Source organism: Lissotriton helveticus, chromosome 10 (assembly GCF_964261635.1).
Source record: "Lissotriton helveticus chromosome 10, aLisHel1.1, whole genome shotgun sequence".
Classification (NCBI taxonomy): Eukaryota; Metazoa; Chordata; class Amphibia; order Caudata; family Salamandridae; genus Lissotriton; species Lissotriton helveticus.
Genome location: NC_136071.1, coordinates 1,014,497,657 through 1,014,516,452, shown reverse-complemented (window position 1 = coordinate 1,014,516,452; position 18,796 = coordinate 1,014,497,657). Strand labels below are relative to the sequence as shown.

Genomic DNA, 18,796 nt, shown 5'->3' with positions numbered 1-18,796 from the left:
ACTTCTTCAGGGCTGGGGGTAATTGCTTTGCCACACAAAACTGGACGCTGCCAGCGTTCAAATCTGTAGACACATAAGAGGAACACACAGACCAAATAATAATGTGCTGGAGAATCCATTAAACTCTGATTCATGATCTTCAGACCAAATCTTACTAAATTGGCAATGTGTACCCATGTTGGTAAAGATTGAGGAGGGCAGAAAGTAAAGATGGTTAGGCATGGGAGAGAATGTATGTTCCAACTTTATTCATTTATTTATTTACCCTTTTATGGGGCATAATCTACAGCAGACCTGAAAATCATTAACACCCTGGAAGGGGGTGATATTAAGCCTGGCACTGAGTGTCAAACAATGACGGTAGAGCATGATTGAGGCCTCATCCCACAGCCCCTTGAGAAGCAGGTGAAAAATTGAAATGTCCTTTGTTCTGATGCATTACAAACAATGCATCAGACAACACCTCTAATTTTCCTTAAATATTTCGTGTGCCTACAGTTGTAATTAGAGGTTGATTCTTAACCTTTTAAAGAAAGGGTACTCCTTTGTTCTGATAATGGCACAGATTATAGGTAGATGACCTCTGGAAAGTATTGACAAAAAACAGAAAAAGGTGCACACACTAGAGCTTTAAAAATCCTTCAGGATGCTGATCCAATTCCTGAATCCAAAATTTTTCGTATGATACATAATCATTAGAATGGATTGGCAAGATTAATTGAGGCTCTTTATAATCAACGTGGTTATATAGTAGAAATAGAAGACTTGACAGAAGTCCTTTTAGCCCCTAGAAGAGAGATTTTATCAAGCCAGAAGTAGCTAGGGTTCTTTTGAAGTACCAATATCACTTAGGAAAATGTCCTTTATCACGCCAAAGGAACAATGGAAGAAGAAAATAAAATGACAAGAAAATCCATGCCACTGAAGAGCCACGATTTAAGGGAATAAGTGAATTATGGGTCAGGCATTGTTATTTTGAAGCAACTTACAAATGTACATTTACGAAAAAACACATCCTAAACTCAAATGCCATCTTGCAAGCCTTCATGGAGTGCTCATCTCTTCAAGTGACAGGGCCCAGTACAACATCACCATGAATCATCAAGAAGACATTGGGTCCCTAGACAGTGATGACGTATGCAATAGTAAGCCTTTCTATAAAGAAACTCTAATGAGCGAGCATGAAATAAATTCCAAGTAGGGCAAACACCCTAACCCATCATGAAAGCCCAAATGACTGTTGCTTGAATATGAAATACCTTAAAAAAACAAGAGACAAGAGGCTTTTGGCAGATCAGGAACAGTTTGTTCAAAGTGCGCCGGGAGATCAGCCACATGCATAGGTTCTGAGGACTGTCCCAGTTTACAATCGGTCTCACACAGGTTATATATATATATATATATATATATATATATATATATATATATATATATATATATATATATATATATATATATATATATATATATATATATATATATATATATATATATATATGCATAGGTTCTGAGGACTGTCCCAGTTTACAATCGGTCTCACACAGGTTAGTATACAGTTCACTGAATGCAATAAAATAGGTCCGGCAATACGTTTTTTGGTAAGGAATGTGAACCTCTGTCTGTCTGCGGAGTCATATATTAATGTATCGGATGAGGAATCCAGGTGGGCCTCGGCCTAATGTGGACACAATACAACCAGTGGGTAAAGTGTACACATGTTCAGAATGATCACTGAATGTATTGTGTGTGCTTCTGTGTGCTGTGTCCTGAATGTGATCCTAACTTAACGAGGCATCTGACTTTATGGTGTTTTGGGAACACGAGTACCCCTTCGGACATTTATGCTTTATTGGGGACAATCTTCCTGGACGTTTATGGTGTCGCTGCGCCTATCTGTGAGACTGAGCTTGGATTTCCTGTTTGCGCGTTTGTCTGCCAGCTACGTGCCACCCCACCTGTGACCTGTCAATCAGTGACCTCGGCCTCGAGTCTCAAGAGCCTGCCTCACTATGTATTTCAGAGTTCATGTGGATTGACGTAGAGTTCACAACGGGTGAATTTGTCCAAAAAGATGCAATTTTGTTTTTATATATCAATGTATCGTTATTCATATTGACATCGACTTTTACAACATTAACATGACTTTTCTTAAACTTAATAACTAACACAGAAGAAACTTTGGCATAACATTCATCACAGTAATAAGTGCAAACCAGGCATTACTATAACAAAGAATGCCCAAGGCAGCCCCCTGCAAGGCTAATGTAATCAAAACTTCATGGTACTAATTTTGTGATATGTCCACACATGTTGTGAATTTAATTAGGAGCATAGGGCCCAATATACCAATAATTGATTGCAAAAATCTGTTGCAATTTGTGACCAGCGTTTTTGTGACGACTAAAGAATTTACCGAAATGCCCTACGTACTTAAAGTTCATAATGATAAATTCCATTTTGGAGTGGGCGCAATCCAACACTCTTCATAAATAGTAATGAGGTAGGTCACAAATCGACCGATTTGTGGTTATCACAAGGCTGGTCGCCTTTTATTGTCACAGACCTTTAGGTCTGTGATAACAATTCAATAAAGTAAACTTTTTTATTTTAAATGCAACACATTTTCTTAAAGGAAACAGGGCTGAGTTTAAAAAGAAAACCTTTCTTCTTTTCAACAGTTGGTTTGAGAGTTGGCACTGCCAACTCGCCAATAAATGTTTTCTTGACATTCACAAAGGGGAAGGGAAGAGGACCCCTTCTATTTTGCGAATGCATTGCTCAACTGGGGTGTGTGTAATTTTTCAATGTTTTGCAACTGGATTTGGATCACAAAACATGGATGCAATACTTGGAAGGGATACCTACAAAATGCCCCTTCCAAAGACCAAATAGGTATGGGGTCGCGCTCCCATTTTAAAAATCAGAGAAAGTTACTGATTAATAAAATGGGATTAGTGCATTAAAAAAAAATTTGTAGGCCACAAACTCCGAATCAAGAGTGTTTGTGACTAAAATTCTATTTTTATATTGGGTCCTTAGAAATTATGGGTGCTACCTATCTACATATGTCAGGAATGTGGAAAGACAGAAACTTGCCATTAAAAAGCAGCAGACCATGAATTGGTATTCCTGTGTTAACGGCTGAATGTGACCAGTGATGGGAATAGGTTATTGAATCTATGTTAACCTTAACAGAGTATAACATCTAATAAGAAACTCCATCTTCTTCAGGTGTCCCTTTACTTTGTCTAATTTTCAAGCTCTGTATTCTTTACTTCTGTTGGGGTCTGAGGTTGGAAGGCTAGAACTCATCCTTAATATTCACTTGGAATAATCCACACTCTTATCGGTTCATTGCAGTCTTTCCTTGTGGCCCTAACGTCTAATGAAAATTCACAATGAAGCAACCAAGAGCCTTTTGTCTTGGAGGTGGTGCAAGTTTGAAAAAACAATGGAGAAGCACCCCTTCACTATGAGCATTCTTTATTTAACTCTTTATTTGGTTTAATTCAACTTTATTTTTTATGTTTTTTCATATACTTTTCACATTTGGTTCTGTGCGTTACCTTCGTTAGGAAATGACTCAATTTGTTGTGATTTTCTAAAGAAAAAATATTAAAAATGCTTATTTTTTTACCATTATCTTCACATTCTACTTTCCAAGAGAAATCATCATTATAAACAAAAATAACCATTATAAAAACAAATGCTGGTTATCATTTTATAATAAAAATAACTGTGTGTTATATACATCAATAAAAAGTCAGCCAGAGGAATGTTTAAGTATCATAATACATTGTGTTACATACTTGTGCCTTTAATATCTTCTTTGCAGTTCTTAAAACATAAACAGGTTCAATCATAAAAAAAACGTATTCTGGAATAATACTGATTTATGTGTTGTCTTTATTCAAAGCTGCATTCACAGCCACATTCAAAATGCTGATGTTTTCGTAGAATTTGAGACTGAAGATAGTTTTATGTGCTGCATTAATGGTTTATTTGGCCGAAATGATTTTAGATTAATTTAATTGTTCCTTTATTTTATTTTTAAATTGTCCTACATAGTTTACACATTTTGTTCAGGAGCATTAGTCAAGTGTACTAACTTTCCAAGTGCAGGGCTTCCATATCCTGCTTAGGTTTTTCTATTTCATGAAGTTGGTAGTTTGTCTACCGCTGCTCTCCAGCGTGGTGTTTACTTGCCTCGCAGTTAGTGTTTAATAGTAGTATGGTAGCTCTTTTCACTTCCAGTTTTGGTACAGAATATCGAAGGAAGTCCTCCTTTCCTGCCCTGACTCTAGATTCACTCCAGTGGATATGCAGCCCATTGTGTGTGAACAGGACACGACCTATTCAGGTGTAAGAGTGAGGCAGTGCCCAGCTCCTCCCTCCCATCACCCAGGATGGCCCATCAAGACTCACCTAAGCTGCCTTTATGTGTGGATGTCTAGAGGGAATACACAAAGTCCAACAGTCACCCTGCCCAGACTGAACAGAGACAGGCAGCAGGCACCAAATGGCTAAAGTGCCGGTCGCTCAACCCGCCGCGTGGCTCCTCCCGAGGTCACCTGGTCCCCCTGCTGTCACCGCCTGCTCGTTGCCACCTTGCTTCCGCTGTGCCCCTGATTCTGCTCTTGTGCGTTTGTATCTCTGCGTTCGTAATTGTATTTCTGCTGTTTTTTGCCTCTGTTATCGTGCTGTGCCCCTGAATGTCTGCTGTTATCCCCCTGCCTTTGTTTGTTTTGCTGACCCCCTAGCGCTTCAGCCGCTGTTCCCCTCTCCCTGCCGCTGCTCCCCCGCGGCCCCGCCCCCTCTCCACCTGGTCCCTCTCCCATTCGCCACCCCGCTCCCACCTCCCAGATGCTCCTCCCTCGCTCCGCCCCCCCCCCACTCGCCATTTATGGCAGAGTCCGCGCGTACGCGCAGCGTTCACGTGCAGCGGGTGCGCCGATTGTGCGCCAAAGGCGCGCCAAAGGCAAGCCCGTCTGCGCCCCTCCGCACCTGGACCGCGCCCAGCGCCAGACCCCCTGGCCCCGCAGCTGCCAACCCACCCACCGGACTTACGACACCGCCACCCTCAACGCACTCAACACCGGCCGAATCCCCGGCTGCCACCGTGCCACCCCAGGACGCACCCACGGACCCTTCGCCTGCCAATCCTGCAAGTTCTCCTACCTTCGGACCTGCACCGCACCCGCCAAGCCGGCACCAGCAGCAACCACCTGAAGTGCATCCTGCTCAACACCCGCTCCGTCCACAGACACGCCGTGGAACTATGGAACCTGCTCGACTCCACATCACTAGACGTCGCTTTCCTCACGGAAACATGGATGAACGCCTCCTCAGTGCCCGACATCGCCATCGCCATCCCGGACGGATACAAGATTACCCGAAGGTACCGCGTCAACCAGACCGGAGGAGGCATCGCCCTCGTCCACAAGAACACCATCCGCATCACGACCAACTCCGACGACACCTTCATAGCCGCCGAACACCTGCACTTCCAGATACACACCGACCCCAAGACCACCCTCAGAGGCACCCTCATCTACAGACCCCCAGGACCACGCACACAATTCAGCGAAGACATCGCCGACTTCATCAGCCCTCATGCCCTCCCCTCGGCTGACTACATCCTCCTTGGGGACCTCAACTTCCACCTGGAGATCAACAACGACCGCAACACCACCACCCTACTGGACAACCTCGCCAACCTCGGACTCAAGCAACTGGTGACCACCCCCACACACTACGCCGGCCACACGCTTGACCCCGTCTTCTCCTCCAGCAAGGACATCTCCTTCAGCCACACCACCGGACTCCACTGGACAGACCACAGCTGCGTCCACTTCAGCTTCAGTAGGACCACCACTCACCACCACCCGCATCAGTTTCCCCGCAGAAGCTGGAACAAGATCACCACCGACCAACTCACCACATCCCTGAGCCAGAACCCTCCCGCCAGCTCAACGAACCCCAACCAAGCCGCCAGCAACCTCACAAGATGGATCACCAACTGCGCAGACGACCTCGCCCCATTGAAGACCCCCCCCGTCAGATCCGGCAACAAGAAAGCATCCTGGTTCACCGACGAACTCAAGACAACCAAGAAGAACTGCCGGGCCCTCGAGAAAGCATGGCGCAGAGACCCGACTGCAGACAACATGACCACCCTCAAGCACGCCACCCGAAAACACCATCACCTGATCCACACCACCAAGAAAACCGCATTCAAGGAACGACTGGACAACAACGCCCACAACAGCAAGGAACTCTTCATCATCGTCAAAGAGCTCTCGAACCCCAGCGCCGGAAACAACGACATCACTCCCTCGCAAGACCTCTGCAACTCGCTCGCCTCGTTCTTCCACAGCAAGATCGCAGACATACACAAAAGTTTCAGCACACAGCCGACGCACCCTACGACCGTACCAACGCCCCCCACCTCCACCCTCCGAGCCTGGACCCCGATCAACACCAAAGACACCATTCGCACGATGAACTCCATCCACTCCGGATCACCAACCGACCCCTGCCCTCACCACGTCTTCAACAAGGCCGACGCCGTCATCGCACCCCACCTCCGGGACATCATCAACACCTCCTTCGACGCCGCCACCTTCCCAGAGAGCTGGAAGCACGCCGAACTCAGCGCCCTACTGAAGAAAACGTCAGCGGACCCCACCGACCTCAAAAACTACCGACCCATCTCGCTCCTTCCTTTTCCTGCCAAAGTCATCGAGAAGACCGTCAACAGACAACTGGCCGCCTCCCTCGAGACGAATGGATCCCTCGACCACTCGCAGTCCGGCTTCCGGGCCAACCACAGCACAGAGACCGCCCTCATCGCAGCCACCGACGACATCCGAGCCCTGCTCGACAACGGGGAAACGCGGCCCTCATCCTCCTGGACCTCTCCGCAGCGTTCGACACGGTCTGCCACCGCACCCTAGTGCAACGCCTGAACAACGTCGGAATCCAAGAAAAGGCACTGGAGTGGATCATGCCCTTCCTCGCCGGAAGAACCCAGAGAGTCCGCCTCCCCCCGTTCAGTTTCGAGGCCACCAAAGTCATCTGCGGCGTACCACAAGGATCATCACTCAGCCCCACCCTCTTCAACGTCTACATGAGCCCCCTCGTAGCCATCGCACGCCAACACAACCTCAACATCATCTCCTATGCCGACGACACCCAGCTGATCCTCTCCCTCACCAACGACCCCACAACCGCCAGAACCAACCTACATGAAGGGATGAAGGACGTAGCCGAGTGGATGAGGAACAGCCGCCTGAAACTGAACTCAGATAAGACGGAAGTCCTCATCCTAGGATCATCACCCTCCGCCTGGGACGACTCCTGGTGGCCCCCTGCCCTGGGCAACGCACCCAAACCAACGGACCACGCATACAACCTGGGCAACATCCTGGACTCCTCCCTCTCAATGACCAGACAAGTCAACGCCGTCTCCTCGTCATGCTTCAACATCCTACGCATGCTGCGCAAGATCTTCCGGTGGATCCCCACCGAAACCAGGAAGACGGTCACCCAGGCCCTCGTCACCAGCCAACTGGACTACGGCAACTCCCTCTACGCCGGAACCACAGCCAAACTTCAGAAAAGACTCCAACGCATCCAGAACGCCTCAGCACGACTCATCCTAGACATCCCCCGACACAGCCACATCGCCGGACACCTGAGAGACCTGCACTGGCTCCCCGTCAGCAAGAGAATCACGTTCCGACTCCTCACCCACGCACACAAAGCTCTCCACATCCAAGGCCCCAGATACTTCAACGACCGTCTGACCTTCTACACTCCCACCCGCCAGCTACGATCGACCAACCACGCCCTCGCCGCCGTTCCCCGCATCCGAAGAGCCACAACGGGAGGAAGATCCTTCTCCTACCTGGCTGCCAAGACGTGGAACTCCCTACCCATCCACCTCCGCCTGACCCAAGACCACCTCTCCTTCAGGAAGCAACTCAAGACCTGGCTGTTCGAACAGTAGCGGACCCCCCTCCCCCAAGCGCCTTGAGACCCTCCGGGTGAGTAGCGCGCTATACAAATGCTTTGATTGATTGACTGATTAAAGTAATTAAATGTCCTGTTTCTAAAAATATTTGTAAATAAGGGAACCCGGTCACTAATAAATTCTGCTACTTTTTTATTCAGAGCAGGTTTTGTACCCTAAAGAATTAATCCTTGGTTATTGATAAATTTTTATGTCTTATTTAAGTTACATCACTTTATACGCATTTAAAGTTGTACGAGGTTTACATGCTGCAATACAAAAAAATGAGTCACTGCATACAAATATATATACACTTTTTACACACAAAACAATTGCACATTTAACAATTCACAATACACTTTCTACAAACCTATTCTAAGTTGTACCCTAGTAACTAGTTTAACACCAGACCTACACTGGTTTATTTTTATCTAACAGAGGACTGGTCTCACAAGGGCGAGCTTTTTTTTTGAAACCGTAACTTTATTGACTGTGTACACCAGTAAGGTGTACACCGTTCTATTTGTTGCCCTTTGTGAGTGAGATGTTCGTGAACAAGCCGACGCGTTTCCAAGCCCGTTTTGTTATTTGTCTGGCTTTTCTTCAGGGCTATTTACTGGGTACCTGTAGAAGGGGGTCTGAACTTACCGAGGGAAATGGTCTCGAAATGGATTGGTGGATCGCTGACCCGACCCTCCCCTCTTTGCACCCCTACCAGAACGAATGGACAACGAACGCTGCCGAGCTGTGGGCCGGACGTCATGAGGAAGTAGAAGACTGTCCCTTTAAACAGAACAGCTTCGAGGAGGAAGACACACCCCCGGATGACGCGGCTCTCCAAGAATTGGAGAAAAACGAGGAAGAGAAGCTGATGGCGTGTGACATCACCAAGGAGGTCGGGTACTGTTGAGTAGAGAGTGTGTTCATCGGAGCAAAAGAAGAAGCAGGACGGACGACGGAGACGAGAAGCGGAAGAAGCGAGACGCCAGTCCAGGAGGTTGCTGTGCCTGGAGGCCACCGACACCGCGACCCGCCCAGCCACACTCACCGTGGAGGAGTGTGGCTCAGCCAGGTACAGGAACGTATGTCAGGCTGGATGGGGAGGCGGGGAGAGTCTGAGGGGAAAGCCGAGTGAGACGGTCACTGTTCACGTGCTCCCCTTTTGTACTAGAGGAACCGAGTGCGCTGCTCCCCACTCCCCACAAACCACGTGTCCTCACCACTGTAATGTACTGTGTGCATTCACTAAGGCATTCACTCATGCACTAGGTGATCCCCACACCCCAGATCCCTTGGTGGTGGAGAAACCCTTTCCTGCAGAAAGTATAATCCCTGATCCACATCATTTTGTTTTCACATGTCCCGAGCTGGAGGGTTGGTATCAAGAAGACGTCCCAGCAAAGACCAGGAGACCGGAAGACCATCCAGAGCAAGAGAAATCACGGACCCTGCCATTTTAGCCCGGGAGATACTAACTTTAAGGAAGAAAAAAACATTTATAAAAATAAAACCCTATATACCCAGGTCTGGTTTCCGTGCCCTTCCTTCTACCCCGCCTCAGCTGGAACAGTACCTTATTAGAATTTGTGTACAAGAATTTTCTGGTTGTTTGGAGCTCTTGAATGACGCTTGTACTGTTGTGTATGGGTTTTCTTTAATCGTAACGGTTGCCGCTTAGTGTTTTTGTCTTCTATGGCACAGTTGATAAAGTCGCGGCGGGATTAGGAGGAAATTACAAATCCCGCCGCGACTTTAACAACTGTGCCATAGAAGACAAAAACACTAAGCGGCAACAGTTGGAAACCCATACACAACAGTACAAGCGTCATTCAAGAGCTCCAAACAACCAGAAAATTCTTGTACACAAATTCTAATAAGGTACCCGGTAAATAGCCCTGAAGAAAAGCCCGACAAATAAGAAAACGGGCTTGGAAACGCGTCGGCTTGTTCACGAACATCTCACTCACAAAGGGCAACAAATAGAACGGTGTACACCTTACTGGTGTACACAGTCAATAAAGTTACACTTTCAAAAAAAAGCTCGCCCTTGTGGGACCAGTCCTCTATTAGATAAAAATAAACCAGTGTAGGTCTGGTGTTAAACTAGTTACTAGAGTACACTTAGAATAGGTTTGTAGAAAGTGTATTGTGAATTGTTAAATGTGCAATTGTTTTGTGTGTAAAAGAGTGTATATATATTTGTATGCAGTGAATAATTTTTTTTGTATTGCAACATGTAAACCTCGGACAAATTTAAATGCGTATAAAGTGACACTTCAGCTTTGGGGAGAAACTGACCTGGGTGCTCTCTCCCGAGTCCAGGTCCGCCGCAGGATCAGCGCTGCCTTACCGCCGCCCATACCGGGCTTCCTTGCAGCAGGAGACCAGGGACTACATCCCCCAGCACCACTAGCACAGAGGAAGGCGCGCACATCCTGTCCCGCCCCCGGAGGTGCTCAGAAAAACAGCGCGAGCCCCGGGGGAGCGGGGGACACTTCAGCTTTGGGGAGAAACTGACCTGGGTGCTCTCTCCCGAGTCCAGGTCCGCCGCAGCATCAGCGCTGCCTTACCGCCGCCCATACCGGGCTTCCTTGCAGCAGGAGACCAGGGACTACATCCCCCAGCACCACTAGCGCAGAGGAAGGCGTGCACATCCTGTCCCGCCCCCGGAGGTGCTCAGAAAAACAGCGCGAGCCCCGGGGGAGCGGGGGACACTTCAGCTTTGGGGAGAAACTGACCTGGGTGCTCTCTCCCGAGTCCAGGTCCGCCGCAGCATCAGCGCTGCCTTACCGCCGCCCATACCGGGCTTCCTTGCAGCAGGAGACCAGGGACTACATCCCCCAGCACCACTAGCGCAGAGGAAGGCACGCACATCCTGTCCCGCCCCCGGAGGTGCTCAGAAAAACAGCGCGAGCCCCGGGGGAGCGGGGGACACTTCAGCTTTGGGGAGAAACTGACCTGGGTTCCCTCTCCCGAGTCCAGGTCCGCCGCAGCATCAGCGCTGCCTTACCGCCGCCCATACCGGGCTTCCTTGCAGCAGGAGACCAGGGACTACATCCCCCAGCACCACTAGCGCAGAGGAAGGCGCGCACATCCTGTCCCGCCCCCGGAGGTGCTCAGAAAAACAGCGCGAGCCCCCGCGTCGCGGGTACGCGCGCGGGTTGGCGCCCGGGGCTAAGCCCGGGCAAAGGGCTTAGCCCTCCTCTGTGGCCCTCCGAAGCCAGAGGAGGATGGGACGGGCCACCCCACTTGGTTCCATTGGAGGAGGAGGTACCTATAATTTTAACCTTCCTATAATTCCGCCATTCCAATTGTCCATTGTCTCCTATGTAGCAGTGTTTTCCACTAGTCATGTCCATGTGGGAGGAGCTGAATGCCCTGTGTGGCACAAAGTATGTTCCGGAAGCCTTGACCCCTCCTAAATTGGGTAGAGACGCTGACCAACTTAATTGCACTCCATTGGATGTACCTTTGTCCCCCAATAAAACTCATGCTCAAACCAACACCCTGTCCCGGGGATCAACCAGCAAAAGGGAGCATGCTGAGGTCAAAAATAATGCCAACGATGATAATCTACCTAATGTTGATGTTGAGGTGGACAAAATGTGCATTAGCCCCCCATTCTGCCCCTCTAACTCAACTATACTAACACCGGCTAAGAACTTACTGGCTCAGATTGAGCAACTGTTAATCTCGGCTTTATCACCTTTGATCACAAAAATCAACGATCTAGGGGACAGGTTGACCCTTATTGAAAAAACAATAAAAAAAGAACTATTCATCAACCGATAAAATTGATACACCTATTTGCCCTACTCCCTCTATCAACTATGAAAAGTCCAAGCCCACTGCATGCAAAAATCAAACTCTTGAACCCCCCTTCATTTCAAGAGGCCGGAATGTTACTCTTAACCCCGTACTCGTACCTCACAGAGCACCTAGGACCACACCTGATAGAAGGCATTGCATCAATCTACCTCCCGAAGCCGCCCCATTCGTGACTGTTCTCTCTGGGGTCCCCGCATTGAGTCACGGCAAACTTGAAACACACCAGGATTTGCTTAACAAAGCGATTTTTTGGCTAAAACACAACAGACCGTTGTCACCTGCACTAGATGGCGGAATCCTGAGTGTCAGGAGGGTGGGGTGGCTAGGTACGCTGCCCAAAGACATTTCGGTGGACTTGATTTTAATCAAATTTAAGGATAGGAAAATTGTCCCCTACCTCCGTTCCTCCCAGCCTAAAGAAGGAGATGGCCCCATTTGCATTTGGGATCTGCATGATTTTTATCCCAGCCCCCGGTACAATTCGTTACCAAGACTAATGTCATTGAACAATAATTTTTGGTGAAAGGGGATTCCGGGTACCTTGTGCTATTAATTCTGTACTTTTTGTTTTTGTCCTTGACTATTCACGTATTTTGATTACCTGATTAGTTAAATTGTTGCTTGTTCATTTTAATAGTTGATTTCTTTTAATCCTGTAAATGATTTGATGAGTCCTCTTTGTATGTATGTATTTTTCTTTCTTGTTGCTTTTATGGTTTTAAACTAAAAACCGAATAAAGATTATTTGATTTGATTTGATTTGCGTATAAAGTGATGTAACTTAAATAAGACATAAAAATGTATCAATACCCAAGGATTAATTCTTTAGGGTATAAAACCTGCTCTGAATAAAAAAGTGGCAGAATTTAATCGTGATCGGGGGTTCCCTTATTTACAAATATTGTTACGTGTCCTACCCGGCCCCGCAAAGGACACAACCCCACATTTCTCTGTTACTTAAAATCCAACTTCACCATAAGTTGAGATTTTAAATTGTGAGTCCAGAGACAAGAAACTGGAAAAGTCTCTCTCTTCAAAAATGGGAATTACACTTAAAAGATGTGATAAGGTAATCTTAATGTAATTCTATGGGAGAGATAGGCCTTGCAGTAGTGAAAAGCGACATTGGAATTGTTCACTACCAAGACATGTAAAACTTAAAAAGTACATGTCCTCCCTTTTAAATACATTGCACCCTACCCTGTGGGTCTTGCAGGGCCTACCTTAGGTATAACATATAGGTATACAAAGGGAAGGTATAGGCCTGGAAAGAGGGTTTACCTTGTCAGGTTGATGTGGCAGAGTAAAACAGCATATACAGGATCTGCAATGACAGGCCTGAGCCATAGTCATAGGGCTACTTAAGTGGGTGGCACAACGAGTGCTGCAAGCCAAGTAGTAGCATTTAATTTACAGGCCCTGGGTACACGTAGTGCACCTTCCTAGGGACTTATAAGTACATGAAATATGTCATTTGGGGTTAAACCAATATTACCATGGTTAGGGGAGAGCACAATCACTTTAGCACTGGTCAGCAGCAGTCAAGAGCACAGAGTCCTAAAGAAGCAAAAATGAGGTCAGAAAATGGAGGCAGGCAGGCAGAAAGTTAGGGGAAGACTGCCCTAAGGCTATCAGGTTTAACACCAGTGATTGGGTGGGATATGTAGGGTCCCTTCATTAGATCATTGCAATTTATACAATGTAAGTATGGATATGTTCCAAGTTTTGTTGTGAAATTTTATAGAGGCTTTAGTCTTATATCAACTCATATTATCAATTAAGTAGATTTTTTGTATACACAAATAGGTGCGTGTTCCCTGTGATTTCATACGTCTTCAGATTGTTTACTAGAATTCTCCAGGTATTTTCAAAAATGTTAATCTTCATTGTTTGTCCAAAAAATGATACCTTTAATTCAATCTTTATTAACTTTTTCTTCTAGTTGCAAGGCTTGGTCATGAGCTACTTTACTGATTCTTTCCTGGCATTTTTGCAAGATAGTTGGACTTTATCTAAGATGTTTGAATTTTTTAAACATTTTGTCTTGTTGTTTAAACGATTATTCATCTGAAACAATTCTTCAAACTCCTATAAGTTGGTCATAAATAACATTTCGTATTGATGCAGCGGGGATGGAAGTACATAACTGAGAGTAGTGTGTTCTGATCTGTAGCTTTTGTGTATGTGTTAAAGTGTAGCTGATTATCTTGTGGACGTATCATGGTGTCAGGGAAGTTCACTTCAATGTTCCATTTGCTATTGTTAGTTTGAATAAAAGATTTGTTTCTTGTTAAAGGTCAGAAAATTCTGTACATTTTTCCCAGGTTACTTTCCATATTGCCAGCATATCACCTATGTATCACCACCATTGATTTATTTAAAAGTGAATTCTACAAGCTCTTCTTCAAATTAATGTATTTAGATGTTAGCGCATTCGCTGGCAGTATGAATGTACTATATTATGATTATATACTGTTGCAAATGAGGTCGGCCTATTTAGTCTGCTACTAGGATTTGTATGTTTTTGATCACCTGTTTTTGGGACTTTTACTGTGGGTGAGTCTTTCTATCTAAGTCTCACTCACTGTAACTTCCTGGTAGTTGGGCTGCACATGTTTACCAACACTGTCTGCCTTTTAAGATAAGGCCGCTGTGATGCAGTTAGGATAAGGGGCTGGTTACACATGAATACATGGGCATGCACGTGGACACTTGTGTGGTCTGTGCGTGAGAAACTACCATTGTGAGCAGCCTGGTAGCTACACACAGGTACCATGCTTGTGACAGTTATACACTGCAAATTCAACCTGTCAAAACAACCCCTTTTGACAAGCCTAAACATCCCTTTTAAAAATTGATGTGTCACCCCGAAGATACATTGTTACATTAAGGAAATGCTAAATTCGGATTGGTAGCAGCTAGAGAAATAATTCAAGGACGCTTTTTTTTTATATTTTTCCAAAATCAAATTCAATGGTGACATTGAATTTTGTCTACCTATTGAGCAAAGGCCACTATAAAAAAAAGTTAAAAAAAATTCTGCCTAAAGCTTGTAAGTATTCAACAGTCACCTGGCAGCTGGATGGCTCCTCAGTGGTAAGATGAGGATTGCTTCCACACAGTGGAACAAAGAGCTTGAGTGTAGGCTGGTGCCCTCACTTGACAGGATGGAATGGGGGCTATGCCTAAGGGTTAGTTACACTTCAAAGGTGTCTTCACTTTTATAAGCATATAAACCTGACACCAGGCCTGCCTCCTTCCTGTGTCCATCTAGCCAACTTGGTTCCAAAACCAGTGGGAGGGGAAGCTACCACAGAACCGGTTTGGAGTGACAAGGGAGGGTTTGCCCAGCATCATAGGCAAACCTCTGGGTTGGCCCAAGAGCTCTGACCAGTGGAAGAGGCTTTTGCCATATTCAATGTCCCAGAATGCCATGCAGGAGCGTTGGGACAGGGGTGGAGGGAGGATGTGGCATCCTAGGATTGGCCGGTGGTGCCTGGCATCTTGAACCTTTCTTCCACACTTATAAACCCCTCCACAAGAAAGAGACTGAGAGCGAGACCCTGTTCCTGTAGGGTGACAACACCAGAATCATAAACAGGTAGAAGGAGAAGCAACCTGATGCCTCTGATGGGCTAAGGACTTTGCCAGCAGCTGAACCTAGATGGGTCCCTCCAGGGCCAGTGGTGCTGACCCCTTTATGCCCCCTGATAACCAGTTGGGGGAAGACCTGGACTGCACTGCCACACTGGATGCCCTCCAGGACGGCCAGGATGCCATAGGGGCTGGGAGGGCAGCCAAAGGAAGAGACTGGCAGAGGTAGCCAGTAAAACCAGCCACATGCAAAGTGCACCATGTGGAGGCCATTTGAAAACACTCCTGGTAGCTAAAGCTCACCACCGGGAGCAATGCGAGTGCAAGCCCAATGGGGTCCACGTTTTGCATCTTTGAAGATTGTCCATTTAAACATGCCAAAATGGTGTGGGGCTCCACAGCTTTTATCTAATTTACTCCTGGGGTGCATGAATAGCTGTACTAATCCCAATCAATACCATTTCCCCTGAAATGCAAACGGGGGATCCTAATAATATGCCTAAAAATCGCTCAATTGAACAAAAAAGTTCCCCTAACTTAGGACATTTGAAAAACATATGCACAGCATCTGCAGCATGTAGACCACACCGATTACATTTTGTACCAGAAGAAGATATTCATGCACAGACAAGATCTGCAGCTGTGGCATCATTCTTGTTTATCTGTATGGCTGTTGTTAGGGCTTGTCTTACGATTGGATTAGTCCTGATCCGCCGACATTTTCATGTTGGCGTTCGAGATTATTAGCCGTGTAAAATTTAGAATTAGCAATTTATAAGACCAAGGGGAGGAGAAGGAGAGCAACAGGTGTTAAGATTTGGTCCCCTATTACTGACTGGATTTAAGTGATAATAGGGGTGGTTTGCGGCCATATTGATGTCATTTTAATCTCATTTATTTTGCCCGTCTGTTTTCTATTGGCTTTGTTTTGCTATTATCTGTTCGTGATTTTCTTCGCCCTTTGTAATTGCTGGATATGCTTGTTATATGTCTTTCTTGTTTTTTTCTCTTCTTCTTTTGTATGATTTTTTTTTCTCTTTTGCCAACCAATTTGTACTCTTTTTGCATTAAAAAAAAATAATAATAATTTACTCCTGGGGTGGGCTACTGCCCAGGGGTCAACCTACGTTTCTAGAGATCTTGAAATTCTGACACGCCTGCCCCCAGACAAGACTGTGCATTTGCAAGCATTCCCAGAGCTGGGAATTGATACTCCTAAGCTTGGGAGTCTAGGGACACCTCGTGGTTCAAGGTTACTATACACAAACCCTAATTCCAGAGTACGCATAGGAAGACTGATTTCGAAGTCTTTCGAAGTCTGGACATCCTTTCAAGCCTGCCACGTCTCCCCCCGCCCCCCTGATTGCGGTGTTTGGTTACTCTCTGCTGTGGGGTGACAGCTTACCTCAAAGTGAGTTTAAACCCAGTCCAGGCTGATTCTGGATCTATAAAGAAATAAGTTCGCTCTTTATATATTATCAGTTATTTTGCCAGGAACATCTAAGAATATTGGATGTTCAGGTCTCGGAGGTGTCGCTTCAGAGAGAGGAAAGGAGAGCATTGCGGTTGGGTCAGCTGTGTATAGTCCGGAAAAACAGAAACTCTGCTATTCTCGTATTGGGAGAGGAGTAGCATGTTTTGCAGCCTGTAGGATTGCATCCTGGTCTTTATAATATAACAGCTTTGCGACTATTCGACATGGAAGTACCCCTGACTGGGGCCTGCGGCTCGGCTCACAATGTGTCCTTTCCATAGAAAAACGAGGGGAGAGTATTGATGTTGGAGTAAAGCTCTTCACCCATTCCTCTAAAAAGTCAATCATGTATTGCAAATCCTCTGAGCCCTTAGGCATTTCAACTAAGCGAAAATTGTTTCTTTGGGCTCTTCCTTCAGCATCTTCCACTCAGCATTCCAATTGCCGCATTTTATTCTGCAAGTCATAGGAGGTTTTTACTTGGTCTGTCAGCCGTGGTACCATATCTGAAACACCGCGTTCGGTTTTGTGTCTCTAGTTATTATTTTTCATTGATCCTCCATCCGGTTTTCCTTGATTTGTGATTCCACTGAAGTAAACAAAGTCTCTATTGCTTGCTTAATTAGATCTAATTTTTCAGAGTGTTGTGTTGATTGACTTGACAGATGCACTTGTTCTTGGCAGTCTAGTGCACATGGCACAGGGGAAGGCGGGCGGGACTGGCTTCTCTGTGTTTTAATTCTGCCCATAGTAATGTTGGCTTCTAACTGTCTTTTCAGGAAGGTAGGCTGAGTGTCTCTTAACTTTTCAGATGAACTTGTAGTTTTTCCCTCCCCTTTTAGGTAAATTGGTAAGATTTCACCACAAACAGTTTATGCCTAGCCTTCGCTGTATTTTCACTTGATGACTTAATATGATTAGATGTTTTAGGTAGGTTAGAAAAACCTGTTATTTGTCTTAGCTTTTCAGATAAGTAGATTTTTTATTGTGTACTTTAGACAGGTATTCCTCCACTTGTCAGGACTTCATATAGTTAAGTTTTTATATTTATTACAAAGAAGGAGGGGAGCCCAGGTAGGCTTGAGAAATTAATAAAATGGCTCTAGCCATGAAGGAGACAGGCAAGGATTCGATGCTGGCCTAGTGTTTGCAGTGTTTACTGGATATTCATCCACCGGTCACTAGCCCGCCCACCGGCTTGCCCACAAGGCAGAAGGCAAGGCCTCAATTTCACTCTAGTGCTTGCCAATATCAGACCAGGAGCCAGGCCAGGCAACGAGTCTCACCAGTACTTGCTGATCACAGATTGGAAGTCTAGCCGCCCAGCAGACTTCAATTTGGAGTCAGGCCCGCCCATCAGCCTCCACTCCACGCTGGTTTGTTTCCAGCCAGAAGCAGTGGCATCAGTTCTCCATGCAAAGCTACAACCAAAGGGCCAGAGTGGCCCACAGGAGCTGTACAGCAAGCCAGAAGGGGCAGGACAGGAGCCTCACGGTCAGAATCTGGCAAAGTAATGCAGGGCTTAACGATTTTTCGATGGGACGGAAAACGAATGTTCAAATTGGTCTAGTCCCTCGTCCTTCGTTGGGGTGCAGGGTGGGACTGCAGTCATTGCCAGGCCCCACTCTCATATTTCAGGTGTAAATTGCTTAATGGTTCTCCAGCGGAATTAAAACATTAAAGACTCAGCTTGGCCTGTTTCCTGAGTTCTGCAGGGGGGGACAAAAGCTTTTCTGCTCCCTACTGTAGGATTCATATGCCCACCACTCATGTTTCAGGTATAATTTTAAGGATGATTGTATGTTGTGCATCAGCTGGCCGAAGGGAGTCTTACCAAGCCGCCTTCTTGATACGAATCCATGTATCCTTTTATATTATATCATTAT

General features: G+C 46.2%; 1 protein-coding gene across 2 annotated transcripts in view; it reads right to left on the bottom strand.

Annotated features, from left to right (window-relative positions):
- ASNS (asparagine synthetase (glutamine-hydrolyzing)) overlaps nucleotides 1-18,796 on the bottom strand; it is a 552,217-nt gene that overhangs the window by 87,714 nt on the left and 445,707 nt on the right. The gene's annotated exons all lie outside the window — the stretch shown is intronic.